This window comes from Macrobrachium nipponense, chromosome 41, assembly GCF_015104395.2.
Source record: "Macrobrachium nipponense isolate FS-2020 chromosome 41, ASM1510439v2, whole genome shotgun sequence".
NCBI lineage: Eukaryota > Metazoa > Arthropoda > Malacostraca > Decapoda > Palaemonidae > Macrobrachium > Macrobrachium nipponense.
The window spans coordinates 11,368,343-11,388,251 of NC_061102.1; the positions used below are offsets into that span (position 1 = coordinate 11,368,343).

Genomic DNA, 19,909 nt, shown 5'->3' on the forward strand with positions numbered 1-19,909 from the left:
GTCGTTAGGCAGCAACTGGTGGCTCAGATATCGTTTATTTCTTTATTCATTTATTAATTAACATCTATGTTAGTATTATTGCCATCTTAGAATTATACTCTCAAGTTAGATCTTAGTTTCGAAGAAGAAATGTCCACCAGACTAGGTAAGACAGAAGGGTTTCTGGCTTATTTTCGAAGAATAAGACTTACTTGACACAGGGTACACGTAAAAGATTGCTTGTGATTATATAATTAGAATAATGCTTGACAGAGTGTACACTAAATAGATTGTTTGTGGTTGTAATTAGAATAATACTTACTGGCACGGATATTCCAGATAGATTGCCTTTAGTTGTAATTAGAATAATACTTACCTGGCACAGGATAATCCAAATAGATTTCTTCTAGTTGTAATTAGAAGCATTCTTACCTGGCACAGGTTATGCCAAATTGATTGCTTCTATATTGTAATTAGAGAGTATACTTACTGGCACAGGGTAACGGCCAATAGATTGCATTTCGTTGTAATTAGAAAGCATACTTACCTGGCACAGGGAACGGCAAATAGATTTGCATTTTCGTTGTAATTAGAAGCATACTTACCTGGCACAGGGTACGGCAATAGTATTGCATTTCGTTGTAATTAGAAGCATACTTACTGGCACAGTACGCCAAAATAGATTGCATTTTCGTTGTAATAGAAGCATACTTACCTGGCACAGGGTTATATAAAATACTTGCTTCCAGTTGTAATTAGAAGCATTCTTACCTGGCACAGGGTACGCCAAATAGATTGTCTTTAGATGTAATTAGAAGCATACTTACCTGGCACAGGGTATGCCAAATTGATTGCTTCTAATTGTAATTAGAAGCATACTTACCTGGCACAGGGTATGCCAAATAGATTGCTTCTAATTGTAATTAGAAGCATACTTACCTGGCACAGGGTATATAAAATACATTGCTTCTAGTTGTAATTAGACGCATACTTACCTGGCACAGGGTATATAAAATACATTGCTTCCAGTTGTAATTAGAAGCATACTTACCTGGCACAGGGTACGCCAAATAGATTGCCTTTAGTTGTAATTAGAAGCATACTTCCCTGGCACAGGGTATTCCAAATACATTGCTTCTAGTTGTATTTAGATGCATACTTACCTAGTACAGGGTATATAAAATACATTGCTTCCAGTTGTAATTAGAAGCATACTTATCTGGCACAGGGTATGCCAAATAGATTGCATTTCATTGTAATTAGAAGCATGCTTACCTGGCACAGGGTACACCAAATACATTGCTTCTAGTTGTAATTAGGAGCATACTTACCTGGCACAGGGTACGCCAAATAGATTTCCTTTATTTGTAAATAGAAGCATACTTACCTGGCTCAGGGTACACCAAATAGATTGCTTCTGGATGTAATTGGAATGATACATACCTGGCACAGGGTACACGAAAAAGATTGCTGTCATTTCCTTTGCTTCTTACAGTATTACGTATTTGGTTCCTGTCGTCTGATATACTAAGCACTGAAGACTCCTTCCGCAATCCAGGATTCCATCCGCTCACATCTGGTCCTTGGGTCTCCAGCTGGCTTCTGTTTGGAAAGCTTTTAGTGCTTCTGAATCTTTATCCTTCACTGTTATTGCCTAATGATTGGTTTGTTTTTTGGCCTTTCAGGTGAAGGTTAGACCGATGTTCGCGTTCTTCATGGTGTCTTGTTGATGAGATTATCTACTGGGGCCTCAATTTCTCTGCACATTTCTCACCAATTGCGTCTGGAGCTTCCTTACTTGTGTGGCTTTACCTCTGCTGTTCCCTTTATATCTATTAGCTCTTCCTTTCTTCTTGTTGTCTAGTTCTCCAACTATTCCTCCTTCGTTGCAGCTGTCTGTGTTTTCCTAAGTCTCAACTTGAGATCCTCACTCGTCTTCCATAATCCAGGATTTCATTCGTTCACGTCTGGTCCTCAGGTCTCCAGCTTGCTTCTCTCTGGAAAGCTTTTAGGGCTGTTGCATCGTCTTCCTCTGCTGTTATTCTTTTAACTGAGCTTCCTTTTTACCTTAGATTTCAAATCAGACTCATGCAAGCTCCGAAGCCTTCAAAGATGGTTTCAAAGGATCTCGAAGCTTGCATCCAGTCTTTGGATCCAGTGAACCTTTAGCGTTGGGTATACAGTTCATTTTTCAATCCATCTCTGTATCTTGAGTCTTCGCGTCAGCATGTGAATTATTCCTTTCTTGGTCGAACTTCACTGGGTGACAGGCCAGACCTGGAGCCTCAAGGATTCTAAAACGACTTAGGGGTAAACCACTCCTCAGACTTGAGCCGAATTCTAATTGTATTTCTCCTAGTCAGTTCTGCTGCTTACTGAATGCTTCCCACCCTTCAAGGAAGAGATTCCAGTAGATCTGAAGGAGCACGTTAGTGGGGGATGACCGTTGCTATGGCGGAGTGTGTAGTCTTCTTGATGAGATTATGTTCAGGGGCCTCAATATATAGCCTTAAATTTCATAATTCATTGAATCCCCCGAGGCCTCGTTCATCGAGTGCAGGTGTAGTAAAATAGGCGTGATCCGTGAGGTAATGCAAGTACGTGTGTTTTTATTCCTTTCCTTTCGAAATTCTTCCGCTCGAATTTCTGATTTTCAACATACCGTGGAAGTTTACGTCTGTTTTTTATATGTTCGGAAAAAAACGGAAATTTATCATTTGTCTCCAGTATATCAACTTCCTTGACATAAACTTTTGAGTCAGGCGTTTTCTTCAATGTTTAGAAATGAGGTGTGGCCAAAACAATAATATTTTCTTTGGGGTTAATCTTGTGTTTATTATTTTTTTCCTTTTTTTATTTATTAAGTCTTATTAGATACATACTCCACTGTGTGAGTGTGATATTATAGGTCTTTCACTGAACGATTTGGTAACCACGTTGAAGGTTTATAACTCGCTCTCTCTCCTCTCTCTCTCGCTCTCTCTCTCTCTCTCTCTCTCTCTCTCTCTCTCTCTCTCTCTCTCTCTCTCTCTTGCAAAATACAGCTAGTTGTGAAATGAGAGTGACTATTGCATTGCCAATTGGCAGCCGCGCCATTGCGAAGGAAAATTTACGCTGCAATTTAGACAAAACAGTCGTTGTCGATGCTGTGATTATGCAGATGTTCTTGCTCAAGATTACAATGGAGATGTACTGAGCTTTTTAATCTTTTCTTGTGAAGAAAATCAGGTGGCCGAGTTTGACATCTTTTCTGTAAACGGAATGCTTTGCTTGAGAACTTCGTACCGCATTTGCTTGCTGAGCGAGAGAGAGAGAGAGAGAGAGACGAGAGAGAGTGAGAGAGAGAATGGCATCAATATATCGCCCAGCAATGATAAAGCGTAAGAGAAAATATGCATCAACCTGAATGACTGTTTTCGAAGCAGCTTCGTTGTCGTGAAAATGAGACGAATTTCCTTCGACTCAGAAGCTGAATTTAGTATCATATTTTTTGTTACATTTTTCTCCACGATTCTATTCGTTTATTATTTTTTGGTTTATCATTTGGACAAAGACATCAGCTCTCTATTGATTTTTTTACGTCAAGCGGTACAAGATAATGAATTTAGAAGATTGGCTCGGAAGAAAAGGGTAAATCTGACACTTGTTAATGTGTACCGGTTTATGTAATACAAATATGTGAATGGTCATAATTTCTTTTTATTACCCTCATTCTTTATTGTTCAACCTTCCATAGAATTTCATTATGTTAGGTTATGGAGTTTAGAAATCTTTCTGCATTCATACTATCACGTGATATAACATGTTGTGCACCTGGTAGTGAGTCATGAAGAAAGTCAGGTTAAGGGAGTTATAATTATTTTACTCATATTCATATCTTTTCATATTCTCACTCACGTCACGTGGGTTAGATTAGGTTAAGGGACTTAGAATTTCTTCCTCATATTCATATACTCATATGGGTTAGATTAAGTTAGTTTTTTTAGAATTTTTTCCCTCATTCATATTTATGTGGAATGGCGATTTTCCGTCCGAAGAGTATGTCTTGAGCCAAAAAATGGGGTTGGATATTTCACATGGGTTAGGTTAGGTTAGGTTAAGGGACTTATAATTTTTTCCTTCATATTCATATTTATGTGATTTTTTTTTTTTTTTTTTTTTTTTTTTTTTTTTTTTTTTTTTTTTTTTTTTTTTTTTTTTCATCCGTAAATGGGGTTGGGCATTTTCACGGTTTTCCTATCCGAAGAGTTCTCCATGAGCCATTTTGGGGTTCTTTTCTGAACTAGAGTGAAATATTTGGTGGTTTTCCCGTGGAGCCGGAGGTGTCCTGCTATGCTGATAATTATCAATTAAAACAGCTTATCATGCCCTACTTAAGTAAGTATTCCAGTATTATTCAAATATTGTGGTATTTTTACGATAAATATCTTACATTGCTACCAGTTTACGGCCGTAAATGACAATGGGCATTACATGGATTGACAGCTAACCCTATGAACGATGAACGACACACATATCGTCGAGCTGACGACTTAAATCTGAGTTACCAGATCTGAATATTAATTTATTTATACATAACTTGACTAAATAAGGATATAGGTCCCCAAGCGCAAATGAGTGTACATTCTGAAAATATATATGGGAATATTTTATTCCAATGTACATTGATGTGTCCCTATTTTAACACTTTAAAAACAAAAGTACAAGAAATCTTTATAACTATACTCTGTTTTTTTTTCATCTGTCCATCCGCCCATGGTGTCTTCGCATGGTAACACTGCGTCCCGGGCTTTAAATATTTACGCTATGTGTAAGTTTTAGGTAAATAAAAGGATATCTGGGTGTACATTTGCAACTGAAAAGTGTTCTAATAATTTACTGTATGCGAGTTACACCGTTAATATTCGAAATAGGATCTTATTATTGTTGTTGAGTGTAAACTGAATGTAACTATCTAAAGCCCGGGACACAATGTTACCATACGCACACACCACAGGCGGGTGGACAGATGGAAAAAAAAAACAGATTATAGCTATACTTGCAAAAGTACTGGCAACACTGAGGAAAACAGAACTTTTAGTAATGACTCAAATATTGCAAATAAATGCAGTCTTGTTTCCCTCATTAACTATATATATTGACATTACTTAACATACGATATATACTATTAATGCATTTGCATCTAGATAGAGATAATGAAAGAAACAAGTCCACTAATATATGTTATTGCTTACTTATATATATATGAATAACTTGATCACGAAGTATATAAAACGTGATGCTATGTATAAATAAAAGTTTTTTGCCACGAGGGAAAAATTGAAATGCGAGATAGCCGAGTACTTTCGGTCCTGTTCAGACCCTTTACTAAGGTAAACTGATTTTACAGAGGAAAACATAGTCAAAAGAAGGCTTAATATCTAAACTGACACTACAAGATTAGCAATAAGGTCGGTTTCACTCTACAGAAACGAGGAAACGCCTGAGGGTAGCCACACCTTGGAGGATATACACAGTAAACAAGTTATTCTTCCAGAAAACAGTTCATTTTGAAAAAAACAAGGAAGCATATACAATCTAATATCATGAAATTTACACAAAATTTTCCCAAAAAAAATTATTATTATTAATGAAAACACGAAAGAAAATATAAATATATATATCGAGCAAGAGAAAGAGGGAGAGAGAATATCGAACCAGAGAGAGAGAGAGAGAGAGAGAGAGAGAGAGAGAGAGAGAGAGAGAGAGAAATAATAACTATATACATGTGGGACTAATTTATTAGTAGTTCATTTATTTTAAGATCCTTCATAAACATCTTATAAATATATGGGTCCAAATGGTACATTCCCAGACTAAGATTTAGGTTGTTTTTATTAGTGATTTGTATAATTGCCGATTCCAGTGAATTTCTTGAAACATAATCATTAGATCTAGCAATTACCGAGGTATCACCCCAATTAATACAATGAGATTTTTCACTCAGATGGATAAACATTGCATTTGAAGTCTGGGCTGTTCTAACTGAATACATATGCTGCTTAATACGTACACATAAATGGAGGAAAAGGAGAAATTTAAAGAACTGGAAAAAGCCCGACGTAACTTCAACTACTCGATTCTCGCTGATTGGAAACACCCATTAGGGCAAAAAATATATGGAAAACTTCATAGAACTACAGACACTTTAATTAGAAAACTGGACAGAAAATTAAACAACCTTATCAACGACAGTGATTGGACCAATAATGCTAGAAGTGATTGTGTGGTAAATTTATCGAGCAAACAAATAAGTGATAATGCAGTGCGTGCATTAGGCTTTGGGTTGTCTTTCTTCATTTGTAACAAACCCTCAGCTTTATCAATAGCGACATCTCTATATAAGTTTGAAAAATACTGTGACCTACCACAAAATCATTTAGACATTATCAAAGGCATGACATATAGTGCTACGCATGCCTATCATGAAAACAACTTCCCCGCTCGCTACAGATAAAGTTTAAAAGAATTGAAGAATGATAATAGCTTACACAGTTAACCAATGGCTTGATAAAATCCAATAGTTTTAGTGGTTATTGACAAAACTGGCTATATATCACGCATGCATACTTTACTAGAAGATGAAATAACTTACAAAAAACTCGCAAAAAATCCGTTGGACCAAGTAATAAAAAACTTTAATATCAATATCAAACAAATTCTTAAAGATAAAAAAGGACATTTGTGTAAGTTAACTGTAAAGTGTCCCTCATAACCTTATTTATATGGCCTAGTCAAAACTCATAAGGAAAACAAACCTATGCGCCCAATTATTAGTACTGTAGGATTAATTGCTTATAAACTATCTAAATATCGTACTAAATTGTTATCCCCGCTACTAGGAACTGTATCTAATTCACACATCCGGAATTCTCTTGATCTTGTGGAAAAATTAAATAACATTGTACTAAACCCTAGCGATATCTTTGTCAGTTTTGATGTATGTTCTTTGTTTACAAAAGTCCCTATTGACTCTGTGCTAGAATATTCAAGTAATGAACTTGTACTGCATGAATTGCCTATGTCCGTTAGTCACATAATTTTCTTGATTAAGTTATGTATTTGTGATTGCAGATTTATTTTGAATGGAGAACATTACCGACAAATATTTGGTATGGCCATGGGTAACCCTTTATCACCTCTCCTTTCAAACTTATATATGGAATTTTTTGAGAGACAACACTTCCCGAATATCACACTTGTCCCCTTAAAATGGTACCGATATGTCGATGATATCTTAGTAGTCTTACCTGTTGGTATTGATGTAAATGATTTACTAACTAAATTGAATAATTTAGTGCCATCCATAAAATTCACTGTTGAAATCGAAAATAACAATGTCATCCTTTTCCTAGATGTATTAATACATCGGGAATCTTTCCAATGCAAATTCAGTATTTATAGAAAACCCATTAAATAATTAAACATATGTACATTTTTATTCTGGCCACCATCTTAATATTAAAATTTCAATTTTTTTTCTATGTTCCTACGTGCTTTGCGTATCACGAGTCCACAATATCTTGACCAAGAAATAGAATACATAAAAAAGATAGGAAACGATCTCTGCTACCCACCTCATTTAATTGATTTATGTTATCAAAAAGCTCACAAAAAGTTTTATAGTGTTGCTATTAATGAAAAAGAAATGCCTAAAAATGTACTTAGTTTACCTTACTTTCGTGGATTTGAAACCATAAAATCAATATTTAAATCGTTTAATGTTCTAAAGGGTCCACAATAATACAAAGTGTAAAAAGTCCGTGTATAATTTTGAAGACTTTACAGAAAGCTTTCGAACCCTTCCCTGGGTTCATCTTCAGTCCAAATGAACAATAAGTTACAACAAGTACAGAGGTAAATTTAAAAAACAAGAGTCGTTGTAGATCGTTGACAACGGTCGTTAGCTCGTTCATGGGCCAGTTGATGAAGAAAGAGGGTAGTTAACAACAACTAGGTGATACCCTCTCCCCTATCAATCCTTCTGGCTGCAATTCTGTTGGATCTTCGTACAGGTTGTTGCAACATTACATGAAGTCCTTCATCCAAGGGCGTACATTGGGCACCGTTATCAAACTCCCCCGGGGCAGCGGTTACCTGGACTGGAAGAGGCAAGGCAGAGGCAGCATCAGGAGAGGGAAAAACAGAGCCTGTCCTACAGTCAAAATCTTTTAAAAACATACTAGTAATATAAAAATTAACAAATGGGTCTTCGTTGACAAAAGACTTGTTTCCTTTGAATGATTCTCCTAAACTTATAGCAGCTCCCTCGACTAGTCGTCTGACATTTACATTGTTACTTAAAGATAATTTTAGCCTCGTTCCAGTTGGGTCTATGATCATTCCTGAATGCATGTGCTACTATTGCGCTATTTTGTGATTGTAGTTCATAAGTTCGCTTATGTTCGCCCAAACGTATATCTAGTCCTTTTAGAACATTATATATACTCTCGTGATAGAGAGTTTTCCCTACTAAATCGTTTAATGTTAATAACAATACCATTAAAGATATGCTAATTAAGAATAGTCCCGTAACAAATAACAACATAATTTACAAAATTCCTTGTAAGGATTGCCCATCGTTTTACGCTGGTCAGTCAAGTAAAAATTTATGTGTACGTATTAAGCAGCATATGCATTCAGTTAGAACAGCCCAGACTTCAAATGCACTGTTTATCCATCTGAGTGAAAAATCTCATTGTATTAATTGGGGTGATACCTCGGTAATTGCTAGATCTAATGATTATGTTTCAGAAATTCACTGGAATCGGCAATTATACAAATCACTAATAAAAACAACCTAAATCTTAGTCTGGAATGTACCATTTTGGACCATATATTTGTAAGATGTTTATGAAAGGACCTTAAAATAAATGAACTACTAATAAATTAGTCCCACATGTATATAATAATTATTTCTCTCTCTCTCTCTCTCTCTCTCTCTCTCTCTCTCTCTCTCTCTCTCTCTCTCTCTCTCTATCTATCTATCTATCTCTCTCTCTCTCTCTCTCTCTCTCTCTCTGGTTCGATATTCTCTCTCCCTCTTTCTCTTGCTCGATATATATATTTATATTTTCTTTCGTGTTTTCATTAATAATAATTTTTGGGGGAAATTTGTGTAAATTTCATGATATCAAATTATATATGCTTCCTTGTTTTTTTCAAAATGAACTGTTTTCTGGAAGAATAACTTGTTTACTGCGTGTATCCTCCAAGGTGTGGCTACCCTTAGGCGTTTCCACGTTTCTGTAGAGTGAAACCGACCTTATTGCTAATCTTGCAGTGTCAGTTTGGATATTAAGCCTTCTTTTGACTAAGTTTCCTCTGTAAAATTAGTTTTTACCTTAGATAAAGGGTCTGAACACGGACCGAAACGTACTCGGGCTATCTCGCATTTTCAATTTTTCCTTCGTGGCAAAAACCTTTATATATATATATATATATATATATATATATATATATATACTATATATATATATATATATATATATAATATATATATTCGTTAAAAGCAATTGCTTTAGTGGCATCAATAAGTTTCTTGCAGGTATCTTCATACCGACGAAGTTTTTTCCGATTCTCGTTTGCCAATTTCTGGTGAGAAATACGTATGCAAAAAGTCTGTCGTGAGTGCGTATGTCAACAGAGCCTTCACACACAGCTCATCATGGAGAGACATACATAACGAACTCGATCGAATTCGCCAACTGCTGACAAACAATGGCTATGCAGATCAAATGATCGAAGCAGCAATATAAAAAGAAAATGGACGAATTTTACCAACCCAACACGACGACGAAAAACGAGAACTTGATTATTTACCATCGTGTACATTATGGGTCTGCATACAAGCAAGGCCAATAGAATTCTATTGGCCTTGCATACAAGGAGGATTGCTGCACACTACGCGGGATGATAAACAGAGGCGTAACCCCAAAAGCCTCTTACCACAAAATAACCCTCAGGATATATAGTAAGCCCAACCTTGTAGCAGCCCTAATAATGAAGAACATCACCGCTCCGGGGGGACCGAAGGAGATGTGCACGAACGTAGTTTACAAATTTACTTGTCCAGAGGAGATGTGTCAATCACAGCCAAAACTACATCGGGCACACTACAGCGACCCTTCGGAGACGTCTGCTGGCTCATAGAAATCAAGGGGCCATCCATCAACATTACATAGATGTTCACGACAGGAAGCCATCTCTACAAGAGCTCATAGAAGGCACCCATCGTGCACAGAGAAGACAACTATGGTCGCCTCTTAATAACTGAAGCGGTGAGCATCGCTATTCAGAAGCCGACTTTGAACGTCCAACAAGAATCGGACCATATACTTCCCTCCAGCAGGAGAAGGAATACGCAAGCCAACAGGGACCAGACAGCGCACCCCAACCCACCGAGAACATCGCGCCCCTTAGAGGACCCAGCGAGAGCCAAGTAACATCCTTGCTCAGGTCGCTGAGACCCCGCCCAACACGAATCTGCAGCCGTTAACCAACGTAGACCATTTGGACACACAAACACACACACACACACACACACACACACACTCAAATTTAATATTATACACATTTATGTATAAACAGAAATTGTCTGACTTGTACAGACGGCCAACGAAGAATTGGCGTAGTTTCTTAATTCATTGTTCGTTATGGAAATATTGCCATATGCAGGTGCCAGATTATTTACTTAACAATAAATCAAATATCCTTTCAAAGGTGCTATACTTGAAATAAATCACATTAGAATTGAGTAAACTTATTCAACGTATTAAAGATAATCATTTTGCAAAGTAAGGAAAATATATACCGATGGGTCCATGATTTCTAATTTTATTCTCAACTCTAGCTTCGTGACAGCATACCAAAGATTGAAGTTGGCTTTGCTGCCGCTCGAGTATTGACTCAACATATCGTACTGCACTGGGGTGTTGTCATTTCGTCTCCTACAGCCGATAAATAATACAGCAAGGCGTTAACATTCTTTGAAAACGATGTTTAATTAAACAAATTTTGTCCTTTGATCAATAAAATCATTTGCATGACACATTTTCCCACATGATTGGCCAAGGTCTTTTTTCAGCAGTATACTCTCTCGGATACATAATATTATGAATATTTAAATCGATAACATATTATATATATATATATATATATATATATATATATATATATATAATTAATCTGCTTTATTTGATTATTCCCGTTATTCTTGTTTTATTAGCCATGTTCGCCTTTCTTCCTTATCCTTTCATAATTGCTTACATAATTAACTCAGACCTAGCTATTCAAGTCAAAAAAGCAATCATAAAAAAATCAAACGAATATAATTCCGTGTTATATTTTATCGAATTCCTTGCATATCATCCTGTTTCATTTAGACACGTTGGAAAGGTGTGGGAGTTAAAACTGACGAATACATTAAGAAAGGCTTACTTTCATTAAAGCTTTCTTAGGGTGATCTTTCTGTAGCTATTCATTTCTTCTAAATAGAAATCAATTCAAGTTAGTTTCACATGTATACCTAGACCTACTACCATAAGCAATATTATAAGTAGCCTCGAAAGGATAAGAAGATGAAAGGTGACCTTCTCGTTTGAGTCTATTTCATATGTTTTTTTGTTTTTTTTTTTCAAGAAAAAAACCTACTGCTTTAATCAAGGGTTGCTCTTGACGGCTACAGGGTGTAACACGAGTGTATGCCCATATTTTGTGGAATGAAAGATAAAGTTTCTTTGAACAGAAAATATTTTATAAACATGCATTTTAAGGCGTCCGTTGTCAGCGCGGGGAATTTTAAAATAACCGTTAGCATTAGTGATGCTTTTGCGCGATGGAGTTCGTAGCGAGAAGTCGAATCAAGTTGCCTAAGATGTAGAGAAGAGCGGAGGGTGGCGTACAGGAGTGATGGGAAGGATTAGGCCGATGTTAATAAAGTATCTCCCAATAAAATGTATTCTTTAGGTTTTGAAGAAAAAAAAATGCATGCATCGTTGAAACTGTTTCCCTCCCTATCCGGGGTATTCACTGGCCACCGATAAAAAACAAAACAAAAAGAGTAAGCCTAACTGAATCTTCTCATCCATCAAAGATAAGTTTTGCTTATTCATTAGACTTATTCATTAGACAACTATTCAAAAACTTCAAGTGTAGATTTAGAAATCTCTTCCTCTCCATCTAAAGTATTCATCAGATACCAGTCATAAGTGTAGAGCTAGTTATGATTCTTGGTTCAGCAAAGTCGTTACGAGGCACTAGAATTCAAAGTTCAGAAATGAATGTTGCTCAGCAACATTTACACTACTGTATTGTCTTGCTCTCTTGTGGTGCTCCGAGGTGTTCCACCTCTTGGCCCATATTCTAAATTTTGCCGTTCTTTAAACAATTTGACTCATCTATGTATGATTCTCTTATCCGGTTTATTAAGCTTTCTTGATATCTCTCCAACAGGAACTTGCACCGAATGCAGTGCAATAATTGTCTCTCGTTCATCGAGGGATGTTTCTTAGACCGATAAATGACACATTGACAGTAGATTCCCGTGCACATAACTTCAAAAGCAATAGAGTGAGGTCGCCTGGTTCACACTGTTACGATATCGTTTTTTTTTTTCTTTTTGTTTTTAAATTTGATAGCGTTTTGTGAGATTCCAATGTTTTCTGTAAAATTTAACAAATGGAATAGTTCAACTACCTTCAACTTAATATTGAAATGATAATTTAAGGACTATGTTTTATGCGCTGTACTAGTGATAGGTGTCTCCTATATTTGATAATGTATATCTATGGTTGTGATATGACGTTTTTTATCACTTCGTTTCGTTCACGTCAATATTGCTATATGGAAAATAGTTTTACACAATAACATAGCATAATGTTTTAAAGATATCAGTGACTGTTTTTAACGTCATTACACATGATTTCTTCCATCTTTGAAAAGAAAAATAGATAAATAAGGCATGAATCGTGCGTCAGGCAGGTGAACGAAAAATTATGAAACTCTGCCACGAGTTTTTTGGCCGACAGTACCTTTATGCATGCTATAAAATATTTTTTTTACTCCTGTATTTAGATTTCTATATTCATTTTTATTCCTGTATGTAATTCTGTATTTTTTTTTATTTAAAACCAACATGTAACATATTAAATTTTAAACACATTTAAGCCCGGTACACACTATGCCATCACGTATCAGCCATGTGATGCAACACTGCTCACTTGTTTTCGCGCGTGAGCTGCTCAGTTGTAGTTCAACTTTCATCAAGCCAGGATGCCTGCCGATGATGTACTTTGCCAGGAGACTCTTCTGTGGGGTATATAGTTGCTCTGTGCTGCAAAAAAGAAACTTTTGAGGAAGAAACGTAGAACCTTGTGGTGTAAGCAATGTCTTTCTCGGCGACCTCTCAAGGGAAGCTTCAATGAAATATTTTTGGAGCTACAAGTCGAAAATCCAACAGACTGAAAATTACACAAGAATGCCAATCCCTGCATTTTATAAATTGTTGGGAAAAAAATTTAACCATATATTTGTAAGCAGGACACCAGCTTTCGAGACAGCATATCACCAGGAGCTCGTTCTTGCAGCTGGAGGATCGTATGCAAGCCTCCAATAATCAACCAGGATTTCAAAACAGAGTCTCGGTCTAATCATCCCCGAAACCTGTGAAGCCATCTATAATGTCCTTAGGGAGGATTATTTGAAAGTAGGGTTCAAATATAGGTACAAAGTACACTAATATTTTTTTATTATAGGAAACGCACCTCATCAAAACACCATAACTTCGGAGCTCCAGACTTCTGTGATGCTTTGATTGTGTCTTCAGGGTGTGCAGCTTTTTAGTAATGTCTTCATTCCGCAATGTACAGTTTACAAAACTCGATAACTCTGATTTTATGGTTTCCAAGCTTGCACTCCTGTTTCTCATCTGGTAATGCTTGCATTTGATGTTCCAAATAGATGGATGTTCCTTCAGTAATTTAATAAAATGTAGTGTTAGTCCTTGTCCTCTCAAGGGGTTTATCGGGTGGTGGTGAGCCGACATCCTTTCCCTCTCAACGTTGGTGAAACACTAAGCTGCGCAATGAAATGGCTCGGCCCCAACAACCCTAAGATGGAATAAGTTAAGGTGAGTTACCTAGAGGTCCCGTTTTCAACGCTCGTGCGCATGACGTCACCTGGAGACTTGGAGAGTTCAGCCAGACGACACATAGGCGGGAAATATCCGGCGTTTTTTCACATATGTTTGTTTTCATTTGCGAGGACAGATTTATCATGGTAATAAGTGCCATATATGGGTGCTCGAATTCTTATAAGACCAATATAACTGATGGAAGTGAAAAAATGAAATTTTACAGTTTCCCACAAGATGCAGAACTATGTAAGAAGTGGGTGAATATGTGCAAAAGAAGTGATGGTATCAATACCAAAACTGCACGAATTTGTTCGTCACATTTCCAATCCAATGATTTTGCCAGAAACCTTGGGCACGAATTGCTCAATTACTGCCCTAAGGCTGCCCGAAATCTAAAAGAAGATGTCATACAGATACAAAATCTTTATAATAATAATAATGTTACTGTTGCTTCAGGTAAGCCTAACACTAATATCTCGTCACTTTAGCTTGGTTTACTAGGCATATGAATGTTTCATGTACCATTTTGGTCAACTGAGCGAACTGTATATGAATAGGCTCACTTAGAAAATTAAGAGATTATATGAATATATCAATTATATTTCTCATGCAAGTAAATCTGTAGCCATGATCGGATGAATGTCTCTGAAGATCGGATGGAGAGAGAGAATTTTGCAGAAATGTTTTCGTGTGCTTAAATACTATTTTTTGAGTTTTAAATTACATTAAAAAGGTTTGGTTGCTTCGAAATACGTCCTGATTTTATATGGATAAACTACGAAAAATTTATGTATGTTTATAAGTTTATATATATAGGTATGTATACATACACACACAAGTTACTGAAACATATGCGTTTATATTTTTACCAAATCGAAATGCCAGAGCGAAGAAAAGGGATTTAACTTGATGAACCTGTGCATGAAATATGATTTGGTAAAGAGAGTTAGAAATGCTTTCTCGAACAGTCCACGTCAAGTCGAAATACTTGATCAAATGATTGATTTTGCTAGTAATGCTAAAGTGAAAGACAAAATGTCTCCGTTCCAGAACGGCGTTATTATTTCATCTAAATCAGTACAAAGATTGTATAACATGTTGCATGAACTGTATGGGTGTTGACAATTCGGCTATGTCAAGACACAGTCGAACATCTCCTTTCTTTCATACGACAAATTGGTCATTGACATGATTATCCGTCACCTTTGGAATTTAAATATAGAATACTGTTATGCATAGTGGGTAGAGACAATAGTTTAACCAGTCAGGGTCTTAGTGTTTGTAATAATGATGAAGCTACATCTTGTGTCACTACAGAGTGCTTAAATGTAAGTGGTCCATCTCAAAGCTCAAATGTTGGTCCCAAAGATCTAGATTCCAGAGTTATGTATCTCTGCGTGTCTCATGAAGCACCTTCTGTCTGTTAACAGTGAGACTGAGACTCAGGAAGATCAAGTAAAAAATTTAATAGAGATAGAACCTAAAGCACTGATAGGAAATGCGACCTTAAGTTATTTGGGAGGGTTCGTAGCGTTTAAATTTAGAAATAAGGATACGTCATTAGGCTCAGCTGATGTAGATGAAACAGGCGAGGACTGGATATCATATGTAAAGAGAAAGGTGTTATATAGGTCGCCTAATCATTTTAGAGAAAATCTATAAGAAATGGAAGATTTATTCAAAATTTTCCATGGTGATGCTGTAAAACCAGGAGTCGGAGTAGTTTCAAATCTTACTGATATATTCAAGGCCGCCAATACTGATGTTCCGGAGGAGGTATGAGCTTTTATATTAGATGTAGGCTTCCTTTTAGAATAAAAATATTAAATTCTAAGAAGGAAAAATTTCGTAGCAAAGGTGTGAAAAAATAAAGATTATTGTTCAGTAATATTGAAAATTTATTTGATTGAAATAAGAGACAGAATGCAGTAATCCCATAGAAAAGGTATAATTAGATGAAAAATTGTTCAGTAATCTTGAAAAATCGCTTGATTGAAACGAGAGAGAGAGAGAGAGATAATTGCAAAAGATTTCCAATGAAATGTTAGGCATAAAGCTTATGTCATGCGTAAATTTTTTTTATTTCCAATGCTATTATATTCCCTATCATATGTATTCGTATTCTGGAAATATAGCCATAAAGACATAAATATTAGCCTACTTTCAGAAATGCAATGTTAGGAATCCAAAAACGAAGCAAGAACAATAAGGCTGATGGTCCAGATCATAGCTACAGGGCAGCGTCACATATACACTCAGGAGTCTCCAGGTGACGTCACAGAGCACAGCTGAGCTCCCGGCACCATGCGCGGTAACTCACCTTATCTTATTCCATCTTGCAACAACCCGTTGGTGATGCAGCATCGTGTTGAAAAAACCGTTTTTCAACGCATCCATCTAACACTGCGAGCATCATGATGCATAGTGTGTATGGAGCTTTAAGGAAACACTAACAAATGGCATTATATTTTTAATATTTATTTAACCACTGTTTAAACTTTCACTTTTATTGTCACAGTACATATGTCCTTATGTTCTTTGTATCCAAAACAACACCCTTACTCTGTTAATCCCTAGACTAACCAGTATCCATACCTCAAGGTCATACTTTCCACACGATGAAATGAATAGGCCGAAAGGCCAGATTTTAAGTCAGTAGTCGCGTGATAATGCCAAAAGACGAAACAGCTGTCGCGACAAAATCCAATAAATGGAAGAAAGAAGTCTGCGTATTTTTAACCAGAAATTGACGAACGAGAATCGGAAAAAACTTCATTGGTATGAAGATACCTGCAAGCAACTTATTGATGCTACTAAAGCAATTGCTTTTAACGAAAATTGTATAAGAGAAAAATTATGCCCTAAAAGTATATATATATATATATATATATATATATATATATATATATATATATATATATATATATATTTATATAAATATTTATGTGTGTGTATGTATATTCCTGTGGTATTCGCTTATTTAATGAAGTCACGTGCATCTACTGTGATTTTTTGTTTTAAGCGTATATATAATATATATATATATATATATATATATATATATATATATATATATATATTCCATATTTAGGGGGGAAAGACGTTTCAGGCCCACAAGTTACCTTTACAAGGAATAAAATCTAATATTCCTATTTTGACAAACTCTATTATGTATTTAATTCCCCCTCTAAACAAAGATTTCAGCTAGACTTCAAAACTGTCAGGGATTTCAAAGAAATCTTGATGGTAATATTCCTTACCACGGAGGTCTAGAAACATATAAGTGGCTTGCCCAAACCGCCACATTTTTCTCAAATGCTTCTTGAGTAACGAACTTACATAATGAATGATACATCCTATAAACCTAGTATATGTACATGTGAAAGTCGTGCTTAATGCATCATATACTTACACAGACACGTAAAAATGTATGCACATAGGTATGCATTTATACATCAGCCTACTTCCAAGTGTCTTCTGACTAAAATGTGGCAAGAGTTGTCTCTTAGCAAGTGCCTCTCTATAAAAGAAAAAATCGACGAGAGAGAGAGAGATTATTTTGCAAAATACGGAACGATAAAGCAGAGCCAGATTGGAATTTGAAAGTCATAGCTGACCTGGTTGGATGAAATTAGAATGCCCCATGGATCTAGGAGACACGACTCAAAATAAACCCAAGAAAAACCGAAATCATAAGGACAGAGTTTGCACAAAGGGACGGACTATCATCAGATTGAAAAAAAAAAAAAAGGTTTAGTGGAGGTAAAGTTTAAGATGGGAACAAAGGTCTCACCAATTTCCTTTCATTGCAACAAATCTTTCTTCAAGAACTCAAAGGAATAGTCATTGTAAGTATGCGTTTGTCAGTGGAGAATTAGATACATCATTTGACAACACATAGCATTGCATAAACAACAATAAGCTGCATTGAAGTGTCATGCTAATTCATAAAAGCGTTGGGAGAGATAATGATGATAAACCGTGAGATAAACTGTAGACCTAATATCAAAAAGCAAATTTACATTGATGGTGAAATCCAAAAATGTTTTAATTGTTTACTTTTAAAATGTTTTCGTCCGTATGTTTATTGCTTTCTAATAACTAATTAACCTCTTAGATTTAGAGAAGTGCTTGAACAGTTTATAAATGAGTTTTAGGTGACAGGAGATGAAGCCTGATTGGCTAAATTAAGAATGGAAATCACATGGGAAAGAATCATCCCTTTTCGAACTAAGCACTATAGATTGTTCGAACACATATGGGGCCAACAAAGTCCCGTATACATGTCAGTAAATGGATTGAGACAGCTTATTGTTGTATAAAAATAACGATTATGAACGAAAAGAAGTCTTACTATTGTTGCTATGGAGTGTCATGTACAAAAGACATAAAATAATAATAAACCAAAGTCAAAATATAGATATCCGAACATCATAGATGGCGTTGTTAGCAGTCAGCTGATCTGTCATATGATAGTTTCTGATTGGTTAAGGGTAGATTGAGTCGCGTATATTTCAACCAATCATAGTATACTTTTAAAAGGCAACTAAGAATTGATAGATTCTCATTGGTTGAACTTTCTACCATTTGTACTTACCGGTGTAACCTTAAAATAATCATAACATTGGAAGTGAAGACTGAGAAGAGGAAGGACGAACTTTGACAGCTTTGCAATAACACCTGTTGCTCTTTATTTAAATATTCGCGATTTACCCTTGTTTATGGTCAGGTAAGTTAGTTAATTGTAATTATGAGTCGTGATTGGCTTTAATTTTGTATGTAAAGTTAAATTACCCGAAAAATAGCCTTCTTTTAGTCATCTTTTGACGAGGCTACCGTAGTCGAATCCTGCCTTACCCTAAGATAGCCTAAGCTTCCAGGATACGGTAGACTTTGAAATGAACATTAGTTTTAAATAAATTTATATGACGTAAATGGGATATTCAAATATTGTGATGTTTTGTTAAAATTAGGATTCCCATAGCAGTACTAACCTAGTAGGCTGTAAGATAAGGCTGGGCTAGCCGCTCCATAGGTACTAGGGCTATCTAATTGGCTAAGGATAAGTCAAGTTCTCCTTAGTAGGCCAGGGAGTAGTTTGCAGAACGAAGGGATAAGGTTCTAACACGACCTCCTCATGGAAGTTTATTCTATCATTTCTGATGTTTAAATGTTACTTGAGGGAGTCCAGACAGGTCAGGGCACAGTGCCCTAAATGAAGTTAAGAAGGTTAAGTCTGGTTAGATCAGATATGGCATTTTAGGAAAGGTTCGGTTTGTTTTTGTTTGTGAAACCTGTTCCCATTGTTCTACACTCGCCTCTAGTGAATTATTAATAAATAAATTCCTGGACATTTGTCCTCATCTGCTTCCTCCCCATGCCAGTCTGTTCTGTCTGTGAACTAGGAGGAGTGTGGGAAGAATGTCTTTCGCAAGATGACTAGGGCAAACAACCGCAGTCGATCCATTGTCATCGCGTGGCTCAGCCTTATTCACTCGATATTTAATTGGTGAAACAAGAATACAGTTACATCTTTAAGCATACCATTCAAAAGATTGAAGTTTTGTCAGTATAATGTGATATGTGAAAGCGCCATACAAACTAAAATAAGCATGAGAGCTCTTCGTAAAATGTTTTCAAGGCAGTTTTGAAATTCAATATGGCAGCAACCTCGTGACTTGCCATTCGTAACCACAGACAATCCACCATCTTTCCCAGCCTTCCCAGCACTCATTTTAACAATGCTAGCGTATATAT

At 36.1% G+C, this 19,909-nt stretch overlaps 1 protein-coding gene across 2 annotated transcripts in view; it reads left to right on the forward strand.

The window, feature by feature from the left end:
- Positions 1 to 18,727: 18,727 nt before the first annotated feature.
- The window catches only part of LOC135212495 (V-type proton ATPase 116 kDa subunit a 1-like), a 60,217-nt gene continuing 59,035 nt past the window's right edge, over positions 18,728 to 19,909 (forward strand). For both annotated transcript variants that reach the window (XM_064245983.1, XM_064245984.1), the window contains exon 1: positions 18,728 to 18,881. The gene's annotated coding sequence lies outside the window, so the exon portion shown is untranslated. The remainder of the gene's footprint in view (positions 18,882 to 19,909) is intronic.